Here is a 10147-nt window from a genome sequence, read left to right as displayed (position 1 = left end):
ACTACCCCATCCATAAACAAATTAAACAACCATGGAGACATCACACACCCCTGCCGCAAACCTACATTCACTGAGAACCAATCACTTTCCTCTCTTCCTACAGGTACACATGCCTTACATCCTCGATAAAAACTTTTCACTGCTTCTAACAACTTGCCTCCCACACCACATATTCTTAATACCTTCCACAGAGCATCTCTATCAACTCTATCATATGCCTTCTCCAGATCCATAAATGCTACATACAAATCCATTTGCTTTTCTAAGTATTTCTCACATACATTCTTCAAAGCAAACACCTGATCCACACATCCTCTACCACTTCTGAAACCACACTGCTCTTCCCCAATCTGATGCTCTGTACATGCCTTCACCCTCTCAATCAATACCCTCCCATATAATTTACCAGGAATACTCAACAAACTTATACCTCTGTAATTTGAGCACTCACTCTTATCCCCTTTGCCTTTGTACAATGGCACTATGCACGCATTCCGCCAATCCTCAGGCACCTCACCATGAGTCATACATACATTAAATAACCTTACCAACCAGTCAACAATACAGTCACCCCCTTTTTTAATATTATTATTATTATTATAATTATTATTATTATTATTATTATTGTTATTATTATTATTATTATTATTATTATTATTATTATTATTATTATTATTATTATTATCATTATTATTATTATTATTATCATTATTATTATTATCATTATTATCATTATTATTATTATTATTATTATTATTATTATTGTTATTATTATCATTATCATTAATATTATCAATCATTACTATTCTCATCATCATCATTATTACTATATTACTATCATTATCATGCGACCATAGAAACCCTTTCACCGTGCACTTACAACATCAGGCCTGCCTTCCATGCACGAGCAGGGAAAGGATGGGTTCCTTCGACGCGAGATGGTCCTCGACAAGACCGTACTCCTCTCCATCCACTGACAGTTACAGAGGTTAACCTCAGGTGATTTCTCAGTAGCGAAGTAATTACGTGTAAGCGGAGACTGGGAACACCGGATGGGTGATATATATATATATATATATATATATATATATATATATATATATATATATATATATATATATATATATATATATTTTTTTTTTTTTTCAAACTATTCGCCGTTTCCCGCATTAGCGAGGTAGCGTTAAGAACAGAGGACTGGGCCTTTTTCGGAATATCCTCACCTGGCCCCCTCTGTTCCTTCTTTTGGAAACATACTATTTGCCATTTCCCGCGTTCGCTAGGTAGCGTTTAGAATAGAGGACTGGGTCTTTGAGGGAATATCCTCACCTGGCCCCCTTCTCTGTTCCCTTTTTTTTGGAAAATTAAGAAAAAAAAAAAAGAATGAAAGGGAAGGATTTCCAGCCCCCGCTCCCTCCCCTTTTAGTCGCCTTCTACGACACGTAGGGAATACGTGGGAAGTATTCTTTCTCCCCTATCCCCAGGGATAATATATATATATATATATATATATATATATATATATATATATATATATATATATATATATATATATATATATATATATATATATATTATTTTTTCTTTATGTTAGAGGTTACAGTCAGGAACAAAAATCCACATCCAGGCCGTGCCTTGATTAAAGCATAGAGAAAATAATAAAAGAAAAAGAAAGAATATATAAATATATATATATTACCACAGCACACCTGATACCGGAACCCTGGATAACGAGAGAAATAGGTAAACTCCTGGACGACTGGTGAGGCAATCACTGTCTCTCCGAAGTTGCTACTCGAGCTCTAGGCTCACATCTCCACCCACACACTGTGGGCCAGGTCGGCTGGGACATCCTAAACCCACACGAAGGAAAACTCGTTTTGCTTCCCATTCTTCAAGTTGATGGAAATATCTACATTCCTTGAGCGAGCAAAGGTATAGTGATGGTAATCTTAGATGGGTCATATTACATCAACAAAGCAGAAGTCATTGTCAGTGATTACTGCAAACTTAGGAAAATCAACTTAGAAGATTTTTCACAGATAATCAGATAGCAAAATGAATTGAACAGGTACTTTAGAAATGTAAAATATACAACATAACAAAGGAAATTATTAACATGTTTGCATTAGGATCAGCACAGGTACATTGTAATGGCCTTCTTCAGCAATTCGTGCTAGACCTACTATGTCATCAGCAAAACAGGAACTATTAACTATAAACTTATCAAATAATCAGTTCTTATAACATAGCATCCTGCATCTCATACTTTTTCGGTAAAGAACTCCTTTGATTTATGAAAAAAAAAAGAAAATAGCTAGAACACAATGCAAGTCTCTCGTTACTATGGCAGACTTTAACACAATCTATTTTTACCAACATCCTGTAAACTGAAAGAACACACATATGTATATAAACCTCGTTCGAAGAAGCAAGTACCTTACTAAATCTAACAAAGAAAGAATTTGAACGCTTCTGGAAGTGACAATTTAGGACTCCTATCTTACACCTGATAAACAGTTACACACGCAGACTGATGGAGTTGCCATGGGCTCACTCGAGGCCCAACTCTGGCGAATGCTTTCCTTCGTCACTATGAAAAGATATGGCTCAACGTGGACGTATGTCACCTCAGTTCAAACCTTTGTGGTAACAAGAGATGTAACACATAGTGACCCATCCCATATACAGTATATCCAACGATACTTTAACAAACATCAAATTTACAGCTTGAGAGAGGACATAACAATTCATTATATATCTTGGAGTTATCTATCACACTTATCACTAACAAGTTCAGTATCATTGTCTATCGTAAACCTACATTTACAGGACTAGTATAGAATGATTTTTCCTTTGTACTATACTTATCCTAAGCCAATATCATCAAAGCACTTATAAACAGAGGTTATCATATTGGTTCCATCTGGTCACTCTTCAAACAGAAGTAAAAAAAAATATCAGTGCCCTTATCTTGGCTCGTGAATGTCATTTGTCAACAAAAATATCAACATACAAAGCAATGTAGCGAATGTTGCTATAGATGATGGTTATAGTGAACTTCCTTCTAATGAACATGCTAGTTTCAGCGTTAGAAAACAGGTCCCAGAATTACTTTCTCTTATCCAAACACCTCATCCGGAATTATATTCACAAACTCATGTACAATCAGCTCGTCTTTTTCAAAACTTTGGAGCCGGTACCCAAGGAACTCATGTACATTTCCATGTCCATACTGCAATGTTGGGAGTTTTGGTAATACTACTACGTACATTAAGCATATTAGAATTAATGAGAACCTAGGTCGATCTTGCAGTACTGACAAGCTCATAACAAACCCACCGCAGTCATCAATTAGGGAACACTGGCACCATTGCAATCACAAATCACTTTCTAAAAACTTTTCAGAAATAAAGATTAACAATGAATTAAACATCAAAATACTTGAATCCGTACATATCAAACAATTCGCACTTGGATTGAATTGCAATAACATCGCTGTAACCTTGTACACTGCAAGATAACCCTAAGTTACATCAATTTCCCCCATGATATCAACGTGTTTTCTGTTATTTGACATCACTATATTTCTGCTGCGACTAAAATGATTTTCCACAGATAAATAACGATTTATTGTTTTTATCAGTCATTTGGACGAATTCTTAAATGTGTTTGTGATTTCTTTTGACAGTCATGTAGATTTTGTTCAAGCGTGTTGACGAATCACAGTTTCGAATAACGATCAAGGCATTGAGTCAGTACTGAAACAGACACCAACCAGAGTAAATTTCACTCGAATATTTGAGAACTTGTGAATAAATGAATCCTAGGACTAAGGCCAAAGTGCTCTAGGTGTAGAAATTATTAATTTCATTCAACTGCATGTTTCGGGCAGCACCTTAAACCATCTTCAGGAAGCTATCAAAAAAACCCCTTCACTAAATGTTTTATGAAAATCATCTGACTGACGTATGATTATAAATCAACAGGTAAAATACGCTTGCAAATTTCATGAAATGTACAAACAGCACAAAGCCTTGAGCTATTCATATATTGTATGAAATATGCAAGTGTATCTTACCTTTTACTTATAATCATATTTCATTCAAAGGATTTTTAGAAAACGTTTAATAAGCTCTTTTGTACAGTCTTGAATTTCAGTTTTGCTATGAAAGGATTTCTGTTTTCAATACGTACCTGAAAGTGGGCAAAGTGGTGCCTGAAACATAGAGCTGAATTAAATCAGTAATTCTTACACGTGTAGGACTTTGGATGTTTATACGTAAAACATGCATGCATTTTGTAAGGGACATCAGTTGGCGATTTGAAAAGGCTTTTGAAAAAAGAGGAAACAATGTCGGTGAGTAAAGAATGATGAAAGTGAGCTTGGAAAGGAGACTTGTGTGAAGATGTACGGGGAGAAATTAAGTGTAAAATGCAAAAGATGAGAGTAAATGAAGTTAAGGGAGCGGGTGAGAGTGAATGAAGTTAAGGGAGAGGGGTGAGGAATGGGAGGTATCTAAGGAAGCAGTGATGGCATGTGCGAGAGAAGCATGTGGCATGCGAAAGGTGGGAGGTGGACAGGTTAGAAAGGTTAGTGAGTGGTGGGATGAAGAAGTAGAATTGCTAGTGAAAAACAGAGGCATTTGGGCGGTGCTTACAGGGAAGGAGTGTAAATAACTAGAGTGTATAAAAGAAAGCGGCAGGAGGTCAATAAGGTGCTGGGGTGCAAAAGGGGGACAAAAGTGAGTTGGGATGAGCGAGTATTAATGACTTTAGGGAGAATAAGATGTCTTGGAAACAGGTAATAATGTGCTAAAAATAAGAGAACAAATGGGAACATCGGTGAAGGGGGCAGAAGGGGAAGTGATAACAGAAAGTGATGATGTGTGAGTATTTTGAAGGATTGTTAAATGTTTAATGACAGAGTGGCAGATGTAAAGAGTTCTGGCTGGTGTGGTATGAGAAGTGAGAGTTATGGAACGTGTTTGGTGAAGAGAGAAAAAGTGGTGAAAGCCTTGCGGAAGATGAAACGTGGTAAGGCGGCTGGAATGGATGATACTGCAGTTAAATCTATTAAGAGACGGGGTGATTGTGTTGTTGATTGGTTGGTTGTATGGATCATTGTGAGGTGCCTTAGGATTGACGGAATACATGTATAATGCCACTTTATAAAGGCAAAGTTGGACGGGGGGGGGGGGGGGATAAAGGTGAGTACTCAAACTACAGCGGTATACGTGTATCTGGTAAGTCGTATGGGAGGGTATTGACTGAGAGGAGCGGCGTGGTTTCAGAAGTGGTAGAGGATGTGTGGATCAGGTGTTTACTTTGATGAATGTATGTAAGAAATACTTAGAAAAAGAAATGAATCTGTATGTGGAATTAATGGATCTGGAGAAACCATAAGATAGAGTTCATAAAGATGCTTTGTGGAAGGTCTCAAAGGGTGTTAGGCTTGTGTACGAGCAGGGAGAGAGGAGAACGAATGTTTCCAAGCGAAGGTTGGTCTGCAGTAGGGGTCTGTGGTGTCACCATGGTTCTTCAGTATGTTTATGGATGAGGTGGTGAGGGAGGTAAATGTAAGAGTCTTGGAGCGAGGGACGAGTCTGTAGGGATGAGAGGGTCTGGGAAGTGAGTCACTTGTTGTTTGCTGATGATACAGCACTGATAGAGGATTCGAGTGAGAAACTGCAGAAGTTAGTGACTGAGTTTGGAAGAGTGTGCGAAATAATGTTGAGAGTTGAGATGTGAGTTTCAAGGGAGAAAACTGGAGAAAGTGAAGTGCTCTAGTTGTCTGCAAGTAGACATACCAGGAAGTGGAATCATGGAAGAAGTGGGTCATAAGGTGTGGAAGGGGTCGAAGGTTCTGGGGCGCTGAATAATGTATGAAAAGAAAGAATGTTATCTGGAAGGGCAAAAATGGTTACTTTTGAAAGATTAGTTGTACCAACAATGTTTTGTGGGTGCAAAGCATGTGCTGTAGAAATGGCTGCGTAGGAGAGTGGATGTGTTGGAAATGAAATGTTTGAGGCCAGTATGTGGTGTGAGGTGATTTGATCGAGTAAGTAATGAAAGGGTAAGTGAGATGTGTGGTAGGTAATATGAAGAAAGGGGCTGAGAGAGTTGAAGAGGGTGTGCTGAAAAGGTTCGGACAAATGGAGAGAATGAGTGAGGAAAGATTGACGAAGAGGATATATGTGTCAGAAGTGGAGGGAACAAGGAGAAGCGGGAGACCAAATTGAAGATGAAAGGATGGAGTGAAAAAGTTTTAGAGCGACCGGGGCCTGAACATACAGGTGTTTGAAAAGCGTGAATGGAAGAGAGTGAATTGGAACGATGTGATATATGATATCCTGTCGGTGGACTGAACCGGGGCCTGTGAAGCGTCCGGGGAACCATGGAAAGGTCTGTGGGCCTGGATGTGGATAGGGAGCTGTGCTTTCGGTCCATTACACATGACAGCTAGAGAATGAATGTGAGCGAATGTGGCCTTTCTTCGTCTGTTCCTGGCGCTACCTCGTTAACTCGAGGAATGGCCATCAAGTTAAGAAAAAAAAAGAAAAAATTTTTGTATATATATATATATATATATATATATATAAAATCCCTCTTAGTTTTCCTTTTTATTTCTTCATCTTCTTCAACCTCTACGAAGTCCTTCCCTTCACCCCAATATCTCGAAAAATGATGATAGCTATTGAGCAAGAGGGTTCATATCAAGCTAGCTTAAAAATAGCGTAAAAAGAGAGAAGAAGACATCTTTATCGAAGAGCAATAAACATGTGGTATGTCTAAAAGATGGAAAAATGATATACACAAAATTTTCATCTTCCAATTCTTACAGAAAAAGATATCCCCTTCTTCAGAGGCAGTCAAGAAAGGAAATGGAGTTTCGATCGTAATAAAGTAACGTTAAGCCATCTTTTAACATCACGAAACTAGCGAGACCGGAAATACAAAGCGAATGAGAATAAGACCCTGAACTAAGACTGAAATAAGACCCCCTCCCCCCGATCTCAACTACACAATCCGGATTTATGTTCCGAACAGTGCCAAGGACGCCCTAATATTTTTCTCCTCTGATACTTTGGGAAGTAAAAGTATTGACTCGACGCTGGGGAGAGAGAGTTGGTACAAAGTGTCTGGAACGCGACAGAAGTGTGTGTGTGTGGGGGGGGGGGGGATGAATCACACTGAGGGAAAAGGGAAAACTATTGTGTGACGGTCATAACGCGAGGAGAGTTAGTGTGTGTGACGCTCGTAGTGGGAAGGAAGGGAAGTAAGTGTAAGTGACGCTTGTAGCACGAAGAGAGTTAGTGTGTAACGCTTATGATTCAAGGAGACAGTGTGTTACGATTATAACATAAGGGGAGTTATTGTGTGACGCCTAAGTGTTTGATACTCGTAACGTTAAGGGAGTTGAGACTGCATTATGTACAACACAGAGAAGGTAGGTGTGTTACGCTAGAAAGGCATAAATGTGACGCTTGGCGAATAAAGAACGTAAAGTGACCGTGTCACGCTTGCAACAGAGAGAGAGAGAGAGAGAGAGAGAGAGAGAGAGAGAGAGAGAGAGAGAGAGAGAGAGAGAGAGAGAGAGAGAGAGAGAGATGCTTGTAACAAACACAAGCAAAGTAAATAATGTGATGATTGGAACACAGAAAGCGTTACGTCTTCTCTCAACACAGTTGATATGACGTCTGTAACGCAGAGCGTCAGAAAATGCGTGACGCTTGCAACACAGAGTAACAGCGTTTTGCTTGTAATGTATGTGGAGTAGGAGAGTAACGCTTGTAACAAGAATAGAGTAACCGCGTGACACTTGCATCACAAACAAAGTGTGTGACATCGGCAACACAGAGTGGGGAATGTGATGTTTGTAAAACATGGATTATATCATAGGTATGTGACGCATATCACAAAGTGATCGATGCTGCTGTGATGCTTGTAACAGAGACTGTAAGTGTGTGACACGTGCAACATTGATGGTACAGGTGTGTGACGCTTGTAACATAGAGAACGTAGGAGTATGGGTCTTATGACGTACATGAAATGCGTGTGACGTTAGTAACATAGAGAATGTAGATGTGTGACGCATGTAACGTCAAGTAGGCAGCAGTATAGACCTTTGAGACAAGATATATATGTAAGTCATGTAACAGCTGGGAATAGACATGTGACGCTTGTAACGTAAAGTAAACACGTCACATTTGTAGCACACTATAAGCATCCGGCACAAATAACATCAGAAAAATCTGCATCTGGAGCCCGGAACACAAAGTAAGTTTGAGATACTTGTAACACTAAGATAGCAAGATTGAGATACTTGTAACACAAAGAGTAGTAAGTTTCAGACACTTTTAACGCAACGATTATAAGTTTGAGACGCATGTAACACAAAAATAATGTTTGATATAGTTGTAACACAAAGATAGCAAGATTGAGATAATTGTAACAAAAAGATAGTAAGTTTGAGGTACTTTTAACACAAACATTGTACATTTGAGATACTTGTAACACAACGATAGTACGTGTGAGATACTTGTAACACAAATATAGTACGTTTGAGATGTTTGTAACGCAAAGATAGTGAGTTAGATTTACTTGTAACACAAAGATAGCAAGATTGAGATATTTTTAACACAAAGATAGTACGTTTGAAACACTTGTAACACAAAGATGGTACGTTTGACATACTTGTAACACAAAGATAGCAAGATTGAGATACGTATAACACAAAGATAGTATGTTTGAGATGCTTGTAACACAAAATAGCACATTTGAAATAGTTATAACACAAAGTGAATTTGAGATACATGTAACACAAAGATAGTAAGACTGAGATACTTGTGACACAAAGATAGAAAGATTGAGATACTTGTAACAAAAGGATAGTAAGTTTGAAAGCCTTGCAACACAAAGATAGTAAGTTTGAGATGCTTGTAACACAAAGATAGTAAGTTTGAGGTACTTGTAACACAAAGATAGTAAGTTTGAGATACTTGTAACAAAAGGATAGTAAGTTTGAAAGCCTTGCAACAAAAAGATAGTAAGTTTGAGATACTTGTAACACAAAGATAGTAAGTTTGAGATACTTGTAACACAAAGAATGTAAGGTTGAGATATTGTGACACATAGTACGTTTGAGATGTTTGCAACACAAATATAGAACGTTTAAGATACTTGTACCACAAAAATAGTAAGAGTGAGACACTTGTAACACAAAGATAGTAAGTTTGAGATACTTGTAACACAAACATAGTAAGTTTGAAATACTTGTAATACAAAGATAGTAGGCTTGAGATGCTTGTAACACAACGATAGTAAGTTTGAGATACTTGTAACACAAAGATAGTAAGATTGAGATACTTATAACGCAAAGGTAGTAAGTTTGAGATACTTGTAACACAAAGATTGTAAGATTGACATACTTATAACACAAAGATTGTAAGTTTGAGATGCTTGTAACTCAAAGATAGTACATTTGAGATATCAGTAACACAAAGAAAGTTGGAGACACTTGTAACACAAAGATAGGAAGTTTGACATACTTGTAAGAAAGATAGCAAGATTGATATACTTGTAACACAACGAGAGCAAGATTTCAATATTTGTGACACAAAGATATTAAAATTGAGATACTTGTAACACAAAGATAGTAAGTTTGAGATACTTGTAACACAAAGTAAGTTGAGATACTTGTAACACAAAGATAGTAAGATTGAGATACTTGTGACTTAAAGATAGTAAGACTGAGATACTTGTGACACAAAGTAAGTTTGATATACTTGTAACACAAAGATTGTAATATTGAGATGATTGTGACACAAAGAGAGTAAAATTGAAATACTTGTAACAAAAAGATAGTTTCAGATCCTTGCAACATAAAGATAGCAAGTTTGAGATACTTGTAACACAAAGGTAGTACGCTTGAGATACTTGTAACACAAAGATAGTAAGATTGAGATACTTGTAACACAAAGATAGTAGGTTTGAGATGCAACACAAAGATAGTAAATTTGAGATATTTGTAACGCAAACATAGTAAGATTGAAATAATTATAACACAAGGATAGTGAGTTTGAGATACTTGTATCACAAAGATTGTACGTTTGATACACTTGTAACACAAAGATAGTAAGATTGA

Source organism: Panulirus ornatus, chromosome 3 (genome assembly GCF_036320965.1).
Source record: "Panulirus ornatus isolate Po-2019 chromosome 3, ASM3632096v1, whole genome shotgun sequence".
NCBI classification, from domain to species: Eukaryota; Metazoa; Arthropoda; class Malacostraca; order Decapoda; family Palinuridae; genus Panulirus; species Panulirus ornatus.
This window is presented reverse-complemented; position numbering follows the sequence as displayed.